Source organism: Anomaloglossus baeobatrachus, chromosome 6 (assembly GCF_048569485.1).
Source record: "Anomaloglossus baeobatrachus isolate aAnoBae1 chromosome 6, aAnoBae1.hap1, whole genome shotgun sequence".
NCBI lineage: Eukaryota > Metazoa > Chordata > Amphibia > Anura > Aromobatidae > Anomaloglossus > Anomaloglossus baeobatrachus.
In genome coordinates this window covers 82012141-82025348 of record NC_134358.1, presented here as the reverse complement: position 1 = coordinate 82025348, position 13208 = coordinate 82012141, and positions in this window count along the sequence as shown.

Below are 13208 nucleotides of genomic sequence, written 5' to 3'. Positions count from 1 at the left end.
TCCTGCAGGGGGTCTGTCATATTGTGCCCCCGTACAAGCGGCCGTTAGATCCATGGGATCTGAACAGGGTTCTAGTTGCTCTCCAGAAGCCGCCTTTCGAGCCTCTGAAGGAAGTTTCCTTTTCTCGCCTGTCACAGAAGGTGGCGTTTCTTGTTGCGATCACATCGCTTCGGCGAGTGTCGGAGCTGGCAGCTCTGTCATCCAAGGCTCCCTTCCTGGTGTTCCACCAGGACAAGGTAGTGCTGCGCCCCATTCCGGAGTTTCTCCCTAAGGTCGTCTCCTCGTTTCATCTTAATCAGGATATATCCTTGCCTTCCTTTTGTCCTCATCCGGTTCACCGGTATGAAAAGGACTTACGTTTGCTGGATCTGGTGAGAGCACTCAGAATCTACATTTCTCGCACGGCGCCCATGCGCCGTTCCGATGCACTTTTTGTCCTTGTCGCTGGTCCGCGCAAGGGGTTGCAGGCTTCTAAAGCCACCCTGGCTCGATGGATCAAAGAACCAATTCTAGAGGCCTACCGTTCTGCGGGGCTTCCGGTTCCTTCAGGGCTAAAAGCCCACTCAACCAGAGCCGTGGGTGCGTCCTGGGCATTACGACACCAGGCTTCGGCTCAACAGGTGTGCCAGGCAGCTACCTGGTCGAGTCTGCACACTTTCACCAAACATTATCAGGTGCATACCTATGCTTCGGCGGATGCCAGCTTAGGTAGAAGAGTCCTGCAGGCGGCAGTGACATCCCCGTAGGGGAGGGCTGTTTTGCAGCTCTAACATGAGGTATCTCTTTACCCACCCAGGGACAGCTTTTGAACGTCCCAATCGTCTGGGTCTCCCAATAGAGCGCTGAAGAAGAAGGGAATTTTGTTACTTACCGTAAATTCCTTTTCTTCTAGCTCTTATTGGGAGACCCAGCACCCGCCCTGTTGTCCTTCGGGATTTTTTTGTTTGCGGGTACACATGTTGTTCATGTTGAACGGTTTTTCAGTTCTCCGACGTTATTCGGAGTTAATTTGTTTAAACCAGTTATTGGCTTCCTCCTTCTTGCTTTGGCACTAAAACTGGAGAACCCGTGATACCACGGGGGGGTATAGCCAGAAGGGGAGGGGCCTTGCACTTTTTAGTGTGGTGCTTTGTGTGGCCTCCGGAGGGCAGTAGCTGTACCCCAATCGTCTGGGTCTCCCAATAAGAGCTAGAAGAAAAGGAATTTACGGTAAGTAACAAAATTCCCTTCTTCGTTTGTGAACCCTCCCCACACACCTATTGCCAATCCATATCATACGCATATATAGCCTGGGTCTCAGCTTCCCATACACGGTAAGTTTTTTAACTGCATGAGAGGACACACACACGCTAGGGACCCCAACGTAGAGAAATACTTTGGCGTAGTGTTGGGGCTCTATTGCATTGATCAATTCAGTAGCTAAATTTCTCTTTATTCATATGTTCATGGCAGTAATGCAGATTCCATTTTTCACATTTTCACTCTTACATGTAGCTATTGGATTTTTCATGTCAGTATTCACACAGCAGTTTCTGCTATTTCATGTATTCCCCTTACATAGTCACTGGTGTTGCATACCTTATCTCCCCATAGTGATGTTTTTTTAGGTTTTTGCACCCAGTTCAGACTTAGAATGGTGTTCCAAACGTTATTCCTTATTGTGTGGCCATTGAGTCCTGGATCCTAGCGTCTTCAGGGTTGTCTCAAGAGGTCATTGACACTATGAGACAGGCCAGGAAACCAACGTCTGCCAAGATCTACCACAGGACGTGGAAGATATTCCTTTCTTGGTGCTCTGATCAGGGATTTTCTCCCTGGCCATTTGCATTGCCCACGTTTCTTTCCTTTCTTCAATCAGGATTGGAAAAAGGTTTGTCGCTCGGCTCCTTTAAGGGACAAGTCTCAGCGCTCTCTGTGTTCTTTCAGAAGCGTCTTGCCAGGCTTTCTCAGGTACGCACGTTCCTGCAAGGGGTTTGTCACATTGTTCCTCCTTACAGGCGGCCGTTAGAACCCTGGGATCTGAACAGGGTTCTGCTGGCCCTTCAGAAGGCACCCTTTGAACCTTTGAAAGATATTTCTCTTTCTCGCCTTTCGCAGAAAGTGGTCTTCCTAGTAGCAGTCACCTCACCTCGGAGAGTGTCTGAGCTAGCAGCGGTGTCATGCAAAGCCCCTTTCCTGGTGTTTCACCAGGACAAGGTGGTGCTGCGCCCGGTTCCGGAATTCCTTCCTAAGGTGGTATCCACCTTTCATCTCAATCAGGATATCTCCTTGCCTTCTTTTTGTCCTCATCCAGTTCATCAATGTGAAAGGGATTTGCATTTGTTAGATCTGGTGAGAGCACTCAGAATCTACATTTCCCGTACGGCGCCTCTGCGCCGCTCGGATGCACTCTTTGTCCTTGTCGCTGGTCAGCGTAAGGGGTTACAGGCTTCCAAATCCACCCTGGCTCGGTGGATCAAGGAACCAATTCTTGAAGCCTACCGTTCTTCTGGGCTTCCGGTTCCCTCAGGGCTAAAGGCCCATTCTACCAGAGCCGTCGGTGCGTCCTGGGCTTTACGGCACCAGGCGACGGCTCAGCAGGTGCGCCAGGCGGCTACCTGGTCGAGCCTGCACACTTTCACCAAACACTATCAGGTGCATGCCTATGCTTCGGCGGATGCCAGCCTAGGTAGACGAGTCCTTCAGGCGGCGGTTGCCCACCTGTAGGAACGGGCCGTTTTACGGCTCTATTATGAGGTATTATTTTACCCACCCAGGGACTGCTTTTGGACGTCCCAATTGTCTGGGTCTCCCAATGGAGCGACAAAGAAGGGAATTTTGTTTACTTACCGTAAATTCCTTTTCTTCTAGCTCCAATTGGGAGACCCAGCACCCGCCCTGTTGTTTTTTCGTGTACACATGTTGTTCATGTTAAATGGTTTCAGTTCTCCGAGGTTCTTCGGATTGAAGTTACTTTAAACCAATTTATTTGCTTTCCTCCTTCTTGCTTTTGCACTAAAACTGAGGAACCCGTGATGCACGGGGGGTGTATAGGCAGAAGGGGAGGGGCTTTACACTTTTAGTGTAATACTTTGTGTGGCCTCCGGAGGCATGAGCTATACACCCAATTGTCTGGGTCTCCCAATTGGAGCTAGAAGAAAAGGAATTTACGGTAAGTAAACAAAATTCCCTTCTTTCTGCACATAAAGCATGTTTTGACAGGAAAAACGGTAGCAAAAAACACGCTTTTTCTTCAGCGCTCTATTGGGAGACCCAGACGATTGGGAGACCCAGACGATTGTTTTTTTGACGATTGGGGTATAGCTACTGCCCTCCGGAGGCCACACAAAGCACTACACTAAAAAGTGCAAGGCCCCTCCCCCTCTGGCTATACCCCCCCGTGGTATCACGGGTTCTCCAGTTTTAGCTTTGTGTGCGAAGGAGGTCAGACATCCACGCATAGCTCCACAGATTTTAGTCAGCAGCAGCTGCTGACTATTTCGGATGGAAGAAAAGAGGACACATATAGTGTCCCCAGCATGCTCCCTTCTCACCCCTGGATGGTGTTGTAAGGTTGAGGTACCTATTGCTGGTACGGAGGCTGGAGCCCACATGCTGCTTTCCTTCCACATCCCCCTGGGGGGCTCTGAGGAAGTGGGATCCTGCCGGCCTCAAAGCTCTGACGCCGGGCTCCATCCACAGACCCATTTGAACCTGCTGGATACGGAGCTGGAGTACCGTTCAGGGACATGGCCCTGCACCATTACAGGTACTCTGTGTCCCCGTACACACAGGCACAGCACACTCCAGACTTGCTGGGTGTGCTAGTGCGCCGGGGACAGTAATGGGTTACAGTCACTGCAGCTTTGCTGAGTGACTTTGTGTTTTGGGAACTACCGCGCCGGACGCTCCGGGAGCGGCGGCGCGGCTGGGACTTGTAGTTCGCCGGGGACTGGGCGCCGACCGCGCTTTTACGGCGGCGGCGCTTATAACTCCAGTCCCCGGCTTCTGCGGCCTAGTGCCGCTTCGTTCCCGCCCCCTCCCTGTCACTCAGGGAAGGGGACAGGCGCTGAGCAATCAGCAGCGCCGAGGGCTGGAGCCTTTTTACATGCTCCAGCCCTCTCACTGCACACTGTGGGACGCCGGATTCCCGCTCTGCCTTGGGGGCACGCCCACGGCCCGCCCCTCCTCACACGAGCTGGGGAAGAAGCCGGCAGCCATTACTGCAGAGCTCGGGGCACCAAGGCAGGACAGTGGCGATCATACACCCGCTTATAGGCGGGCGGTAAGAGGCACAATAGTGCTGACCACGATATAACTGCAGTGTATACATGTGTTGTTTTTAACTACATAGGTCGCTATATGCCCGCTGGGGAGCGACACATCAGCAGCAGGAAAGCAGGTGTGCTAAGGCACAGGCTTTCTAGGCTGCTTGTATTGCACGACTGAGGTCATTTGTGTTTATGCTGATATGCTATACACTGCACTGTACAGTCGCTAGTATTAGCTATATTCTTCTGGAATGGCTAGACTACAGCAGCAGAAAACCAAGGGTGCTGGGGCACAGGTTTTTTTCTATGCTGCTTGTATTGCATGGGCTGCAGTGTGCATTTGTACTTGTGCTTGTATGCTATACATTGCACTGTATGGTCACTCTTCTGGGCTATATTCCCCTAGATGACCAGTCTACAGCAGCAGAAGAGCAGAGGTGCCAGGGCACAGGCTTCTATGCTGCTTGGATTGCATGTGCTGCAGTGTTCATTTGTACTTGTGCTTGTATGCTATACATTGCACTGTAGGGTCACTCTTCTGGGCTATATTCCCCTAGATGACTAGTATACAGCAGCAGAAGAGCAGGGGTGCCAGGGCACAGGCTTCTATGCTGCTTGTATTGCTTGTGCTGCAGTGGTCTTTTGTACTTTATGCCTGTATGCTATACATTGCAATGTACGGTCACCAATCTTGGCTATATACTTCTAGATAGCTAGTCGGCAGCGGCAAAAAAGCAACACAGATTTCAGTGCTGTTTTTACTACATGGGATGCTGTTCATGACACCGTCCCATTGTGTGCATGCTCCCCTGTAGCACGTCGTCTGCCGGGGTCTCTAGCACTTCGTCTGCCGGGGTCTCTACTAGTTGTGGCCAAAGAAACCTCCTGTCAACCCTGTCCATGGACAGGGACGGAGTAGTCATAATATAGAGACTTGCACCCATGGGCAATCTACTTGAACAAAAGGCAGCTCTTCAGGGCTTTGATACTGACATCGCTCTCAATCCGGATACACCGGGTGGTAACGCCATACGGAATGATCCTATACCGTTCATCAATGGAAGGTTGGATCTTTCTCCCTCAGCTCCCCCAGTGGAGATAGGAGACGAACAGGAGAAGTTCCTTTTCAGTGTCTCACGCAGATATTGAGTATTTTTCTGGCCACGCTGACTTCAGAGAAGCAGTCCAGGAACACCACGCTTACCAGATAAGCGTCTTCTCCAAACGTTTTTAGGATACACGTTATCCCTTTTTTCCCCTGACGTGGTCAGCGCTGGACCCAGGGTCCAAAGGTGGATTCTCCAATCTCCAGGCTTGCATATAGAGCCATAGTTGCGCTGGAGATGGGGCTTCACTTCAAGATGCCATTCACAGACAGATGGACTCTGGTTGAAATCTGTCTAGGAGGCTATCGGCGTGTCGGTTGCTCCGGCATCCACAGCCGTATTGGCAACTTAACCTTTTCTGCTGTTCTTGCGCAGCTGACCTTGAGCAGGGACATCTGTACCGCAGAGGCGTCCGTAACCCCGCAATGTCTGCACTGCGACTTACCCGGTTAATGCTGTCCTAAAAGTACAGTCGAGGTTTCGGTCCTTCCCAAGTTCCGGCAGGTCCCAATTGTCCTCGTGCAAAAGGGCTACAAAACCTCAGACGGGCTCAGATTCCGGCCGGGCTCAATCTCGCCCAAGGAAGGCAGTCGGAGGAACCGCTACCAAGGCGGTCTCCTCAGGACTCTCAGCTCTCTCTCTCTCTCTCTCTCCGCATCCGCGGTTGATGGCAGACTCCCCCGCCTTTGGCGACATTTAGCTGCCACAGGTCACAGACCGGTGGGTGACGGACATTGTGCTCACGTGCACAGGACAGTGTTCTGTTCTCGTCCTCCGACTCCATTCTTCAGAACGGCCCCACCTCTCCACCGAGCAGATGCCCTGCTGCAGGCGGTGGACGCTCTAAGAGCAGAAGGAGTGGTGATCTCTGTCCCCCCTCAGGAACGAGGGCGAGGTTTGTACTCCGATCTCTTTGTGGCTCCAAAAATGGACGGTTCCTTCCGTCCTGTTCTGGTTCTGAAACTGCTCAACGAGCATGCGAACGCCAGGCGGTTCCGGATGGGATCCCTCCGATCCGTCATTGCCTCAATGTCTCGAGGAGACTTCCTTGCCTCAACAGACATCAAAGATGCCTATCTCCACGTGCCAATTGCTACGGAGCACCAACGTTTTCTACGTTTTGTGATAGGAGACGAACATCTTCTGTTCGTAGCTCTGCCATTTAGTCTGGCGACAGCCCCACGGGTGGGCACCAAGGTCATGGCAGCAGTGGTAGCAGTCTTGCACTCTCACGGACGTGATTCCGTACTTGGACGATCTACTCGTCAAAGCAACCTCCCTCGAGGCATGCCAACGCAGCCTGAATGTTACGCTGGAGACTCTCCAGACTTTCGGGTGGATCATCAATTTGGCAAGGTCAAATCTGTCTCCGACTCAATCACTAACGTATCTCGGCATGGAGTTTCATACTCTATCAGCCATAGTGAAGCTTCCGCTGAACCAGCAGCGTTCACTGCGGACAGAGGTGCAGTCTCTCCTTCAAGGCCAGTCGCACCCCTTAAGGCGCCTCATACACTTCCTAAGGAAGATGGTGGCAGCCATCGAGGCAGTTCTCTTTGCGCAGTTTCATCTGCGCCAACGGCATTGGGGCCAATGGGATGGGCAGTCAACCTACCTGGACGGGAAGTCTCCCTTTCCCTGACGGCCGAGGACTCTCTGCAATAGTGGCTTATTCCCACCTCATTGCCATAGCCCCCATCCTGGGCAGTGGTCACGACAGATACGAGTCTGTCAGGGTGGGGAGCAGTTTGTCTCCGCCACATGGCTCAGGGGACGTGGACTCAGCAGGAGTCCACCCTTCAGTTCGATGTGCTGGAAATCGGGGCAGGGTATCTTACCCTATTAGCTTTCCAAAAGTGGCTAGAAGGGAGCAGATCCGAATCCAGTCGGACATCTCCACAGCGGTGGCATACATCAACCACCAAGGAGGGACACGCAGTCAGCAGCCTTCCAGGAAGTCCGGCGAATCCTCATGTGGGTGGAGGACACAGCATCCACCATATCCGCAGTTCACATCCCGGGCGTAGAAAACTGGGAAGCGGGCTTCCTCAGTCGCCAGGGCATGGACGCGGGGGAATGGTCCCTTCACCCGGACGTGTTTCAGGAAATCTGTTGCCGCTGGGGGGGGGGCCGGACGTCGACCTAATGGCGTCTCGGAGGTCCCGGCATTTATGGCACGATCGCGCGATCACAGAGCTCTGGCGGCAGACGCCTTAGTGCAAGATTGGTCGCAGTTCCGGCTCACATATGTGTTTCCACCTCTGGCACTCTTGCCCAGAGTACTGCGAAAAAATCAGATCCGATTGCAGCCGCGTCATACTCGTCGCACCAGACTGGCCGAGGAGATCGTGGTACCCGGATCTGTGGCATCTCACGGTCGGCCGACCGGGGTCACTACCAGACCGACCAGACTTACTGTCTCAAGGGCCGTTTTCTCCATCGGAATTCTGCGGCCCTGAACCTGACTGTGTGGCTTGTGTGTCCTGGATCCTAGCGTCTTCAGGATTATCCCAAGGGGTCGTTGCCACCAGGAGACAGGCTAGGAAGCCCACGTCTGCTAAGATCTACCACAGAACGTGGAAGGTTTTCTTAATCTGGTGCTCTACTCAGGGAGTGTCTCCCTGGCCATTTGCATTGCCTATCTTTCTTTCCTTCCTACAATAGGAGTTAGAAAAGGGCTTGTAGCTAGACTCCCTCAAAGGGCAAGTCTCAGCACTATCCGTGTTTTTTTCAGAAGCGTCTAGCACGTCTTTCTAAGGTGCGCACGTTCCCGCAGGGGGTTTGTCATATCGTACCCCCGTACAAGCGGCCGTTGGATCCATGGGATCTGAACAGGGTTCTAGTTGCTCTCCAGAAGCCGCCTTTCGAGCCTCTGAAGGAAGTTTCCTTTTCTCGCCTGTCACAGAAGGTGGCGTTTCTCGTTGCGATCACATCGCTTCGGCGAGTGTCTGAGCTGGCAGCTCTGTCATCCAAGGCTCCCTTCCTGGTGTTTCACCAGGACAAGGTAGTGCTGCGCATCATTCCGGAGTTTCTCCCTAAGGTAGTATCCTCGTTTCATCTTAATCAGGATATCTCCTTACCGTCCTTTTGCACTCATCCGGTTCACCGGTATGAGAATGATTTACGTTTGCTAGATCTGGTGAGAGCACTCAGAATCTACATTTCACGCACGGCGCCCGTACGCCGTTCCGATGCCCTTGTCGCTGGTACGCGCAAGAGGTTGCAGGCTTCTAAAGTCACCCTGGCTCGATGGATCAAAGAACCAATTCTGGAAGCCTACCGTTTTGCAGGGCTTCCGGTTCTTTCAGGGCTGAAAGCCCATTCAACCAGAGCCGTGAGTGCGTCCTGGGCGCTACGACACCAGGCTTCGGCTCAACAGGTGTGCCAGGCAGCTACCTGGTCGAGTCTGCACACTTTCACCAAACATTATCAGGTGCATACCTATGCTTCGGCGGATGCCAGCTTAGGTAGAAGAGTCCTGCAGGCGGCAGTGACATCCCCGTAGGGGAGGGCTGTTTTGCAGCTCTAACATGAGGTATCTCTTTACCCACCCAGGGACAGCTTTTGGACGTCCCAATCGTCTGGGTCTCCCAATAGAGCGCTGAAGAAGGGAATTTTGTTACTTACCGTAAATTCCTTTTCTTCTAGCTCTTATTGGGAGACCCAGCACCCGCCCTGTTGTCCTTCGGGATTTCTTGGTTGTTTGCGGGTACACATGTTGTTCATGTTGAACGGTTTTTCAGTTCTCCGACGTTATTCGGAGTTAATTTGTTTAAACCAGTTATTGGCTTCCTCCTTCTTGCTTTGGCACTAAAACTGGAGAACCCGTGATACCACGGGGGGGTATAGCCAGAGGGGGAGGGGCCTTGCACTTTTTAGTGTAGTGCTTTGTGTGGCCTCCGGAGGGCAGTAGCTATACCCCAATCGTCAAAAAAACAATCGTCTGGGTCTCCCAATCGTCTGGGTCTCCCAATAAGAGCTAGAAGAAAAGGAATTTACGGTAAGTAACAAAATTCCCTTCTTTTTTTTTTTCCACTCCCCCATGACAGCACCCACATAATCACGTGGTGCTGTCATGGGTTCTGGGAAAACCGGCTTACCGGTAAGTAGTCTAGGTGTTTTTCCCCTCACCCATGACAGCACCACGTGATTATATGGGTGCTGTCATGGGTTCTGGGAAAAAACTGCTACCGGTAAGTAACCTAGGTGTTTTTTAATTGCGTTTTCACTCCTTCCCCTCCCCCTTTTGTGTTTCTTTTTTTTTTTGGCCATGGCTATCGCTGGGATTCAGGCGCTGTACCCCCTATGATTGCCACCGGGTCGCCAGCCGATGTTACAGCGGGGACCTGGCTCTCACTGCCAGGGGCGGTCACTGAGCTGCTTGCTCCTGACAGTTCAGTTTAACCCCCTAAATGCTGTGATCAGTGCGATTGCAGCATTCAGGCAGGGAGAGGGATCTCTTGCCTCTTCCTGGCGATCAGGTCCCTGTAATGCAATTACAGGGACCCGATCACTGCCATAGGAACCCTGGATAGTCACCATGATGACCCTGGGTTACTTAGCTATGGAGAGCCTCACACATCATGCTGTATGCATGGTGTGTGAGGCAAAGTGCTGCCTATATAATCCACTGCAGTGGTAAAGCATTGCAGGGGATTATAGAAACACAAAGAATTGACATGCTGCTTTTCAGCAACAAGATCTACAAGAAAAATTCTCACTTTGCTGGCATGCTTTTTCCTTTTATGGATATAAAAAAGCCAGAAAAACACGTGAATGCAAAAAAATGCACACTTGTCCTTATCCAGTGTGTGCTTACCCATCACTTTCCAATCTGCCTTTAGACCTCATAATAAAACATCACATACTGGAGTTTACAATGACATTGTATGATGTGACTGTACAAAGAATAATTCCAGCTTGAATATTGCTGTGTGAAAACTAAAGCCTACTTCCAAAAAGTATCCAGGACTGCTGAATCTTTGTGCAGTACATTTATTTTTAACCACTTTAGAATAAGGACTTGTAAGATATCCTGCTTTTGGAGCAGATTGATCATATTGATTCTTTGGGTAGGTGCATTATCCTCTGGTCCCCCAAGTTTTGATTTTTTTTTTTTGTTTTATCGGTAATTGTGAGTTGACTCATATTGACTTCTAATCTGTACCAGTTTCTTGATGTCTGTCAAAGTTCCTGAAAGGGCAATAGTGAAACCTTTTCTAAAAATGGATGAATTGTAGGTCATTGAGCTTTTCCACTGCAGACAGAACTGTAGAGCGATTTGAGCAGGAGGAATTGTAAAATGGGAACTAGTTGCTCATTTGACTGTTAACTCTTTCCCAACAACTCTGTACATTGACAACACTTCAAGGAGGATACAACTGTATCTAGGTCGTTAAGAGGGGGCTCTTTCACGCCATTGACACCCAAAAGACTTGAATAAAGGGTGCCGATGGTTATGGCAACCTAATGGTCATGTCACACACGACAGCGACGACTACGTCACTGCTAAGTCACCATTTTCTGTGATGTAGCAGCGATGTTGCTAGCGATGTCGCTGTGTGACATCCAGCAACGACCTGGCCCCTGCTTTGAGGTCGCCGGTTGTTGCTGAATGTCCAGGACCATTTTTTTGTCGTTGCTCTCCCGCTGTGAAGCACACGTCACTGTGTGACAGCGAGAGAGCGACAAACTGAAGAGAGCAGGGAGACTGCTTCTGGCAGCCTGCGGTAAGTTGTAACCAAGGTAAACATCGGGTAACCAAGTGAAGTGCTTCACTGGTTACCTGATATTTACCTTGGTTACCAGCGTCCGCCGCTCTCAGGCTGCCAGCTCCTGCACGTGTAGCCAGAGTACACATCGGGTAAATAAGAAAAGAGCAAGAAACAGAGGCGAACAGTCCCAATTCCTATTACAAGGTATTTATTACAAAAATGTGTACATATATAGATCTATAAGGAACAAGAGATGGAGGCACAACAATAAAAAGTCAATAAATGACAAAATTAAGCATACAATCACGCAGTACCTGCTGAATATCTGCCAAAGATCAACCAGATATATTATAAATGGTATAGGCTTATTATATGTCACATCAGCACATATAAGGCTGTGTAACCCAGTCCCACAGGGCAATTGTCCAGACAACAATCGACTATATTGGCCTCAATTTATTATTTATATAAACATATATAGCCTACACAGACCCCAGCAGTAATTTTAATACTTTTAATAATAAAAGCAATCCTGATAAGGGAGGTCGTGATCGCTCCTGCGTCGCTACGTGTGACCTAGGCTTAAGGCAAACTAACTCCAGGTCTACTACCTACTACCTGGCTTCTAGACCCAGCCACATGCAGGGTCTAACATTCCTCCTGTACATGTGAAATTGGCAGGTGGAGAAAATCTATTACTTGTGTACAAGACCAGCAATAAAATCTGTGACAGTTGAAGTCCCACGGTAGATCCAAGTTAAAAAGTAATATATAAAGTTTACAAAATATAAAAAAATGCTTAGCTGCTAAAAATACTGCGATGTAAAAGGAACGACAAACTCCATGTCTGGAGCAACAAGTTATAAAACTTTTTTCTTTACAGGTCAAATAAGTTATGGGTTCCAAAATAAATTAAATGACAAAACATGTATAAAAACAAATGTGTTCAAAAGTAGCAAAGGATATACATGAAATCTAGTACAGCTGTACTGACCTGAACAGTTGTTTTCTTTGTCGCTCCATTGGGAGACCCAGACAATTGGGTGTATAGCTTCTGCCTCCGGAGGCCACACAAAGTATTACACTTAAAAGTGTAAAGCCCCTCCCCTTCTGCCTATACACCCCCCGTGCCTCACGGGCTCCTCAGTTTTTATGCTTTGTGCGAAGGAGGCTGACATCCACGCATAGCTCCACATCTTAGTCAGCAGCAGCTGCTGACTATGTCGGATGGAAGAAAAGAGGGCCCATAACAGGGCCCCCAGCATGCTCCCTTCTCACCCCACTCTGGTCGGCGGTGTTGTTAAGGTTGAGGTACCCATTGCGGGTACATAGGCAGGAGCCACATGCTGTTTTCCTTCCCCATCCCTTAATGGGCTCTGGGTGAAGTGGGATCCTAATCGGTCTCCAGGCACTGGGACCGTGCTCCCTCCGCAGCCCCTGGGGAATCTGCTGGACAGGAGCCGGGTATCGTCAGGGACAAGGCCCTGCTACTGTGAGGTACTCTGTGTCCCCGTGGGGGACCGCGCATGGAGCGCTTGTGCCATACACACTGCAGCACTGCTGGGTGTGTTAGTGCGCCGGGGACTACCGCGCCGACCGCGCTTATTTGCCGGCCGCGCTTATAACTTTAGTCCCCGGCTTTTGCGGCCTAGTATCGCATATTCCCGCCCCCAGGCCTGCCAGTCAGGGGAAGGGCGGGACGCTGCACAGAACGTCAGCGCTGAGGGCTGGAGCATACTTTGTATCCTCCTCCCCCCTCACTCAGCACAGTGGGGCATCAGATTCCCGCACTTTCTAGGGCACGCCCACGGCCCCCTCCTCCCCACAGAACGCCGGCAGCCATTCCTGTCAGCACTTCTGACGCTGGAGAGGAGAGACAACACGGCTCTGGGAGGCCCAGGCAGGGAATCTGGTGATCACACAACCGCTTTGAGCGGTCGGTAAGCAGCACCTGTGGTGCTGGCCCCACTGAGTGCCGAAGTGTACATATATATATATGCTTATATGCTATACATTTACACTGTATGGTCGCACTGTTGATTTTTGGCTATATACCCTACTGGATTGTACTCAGAGGAGACAACAGCATGTCGTCCGCAAAAAGCAAGGGTGCCAAAGCACAGGCTTACTTTGCAACC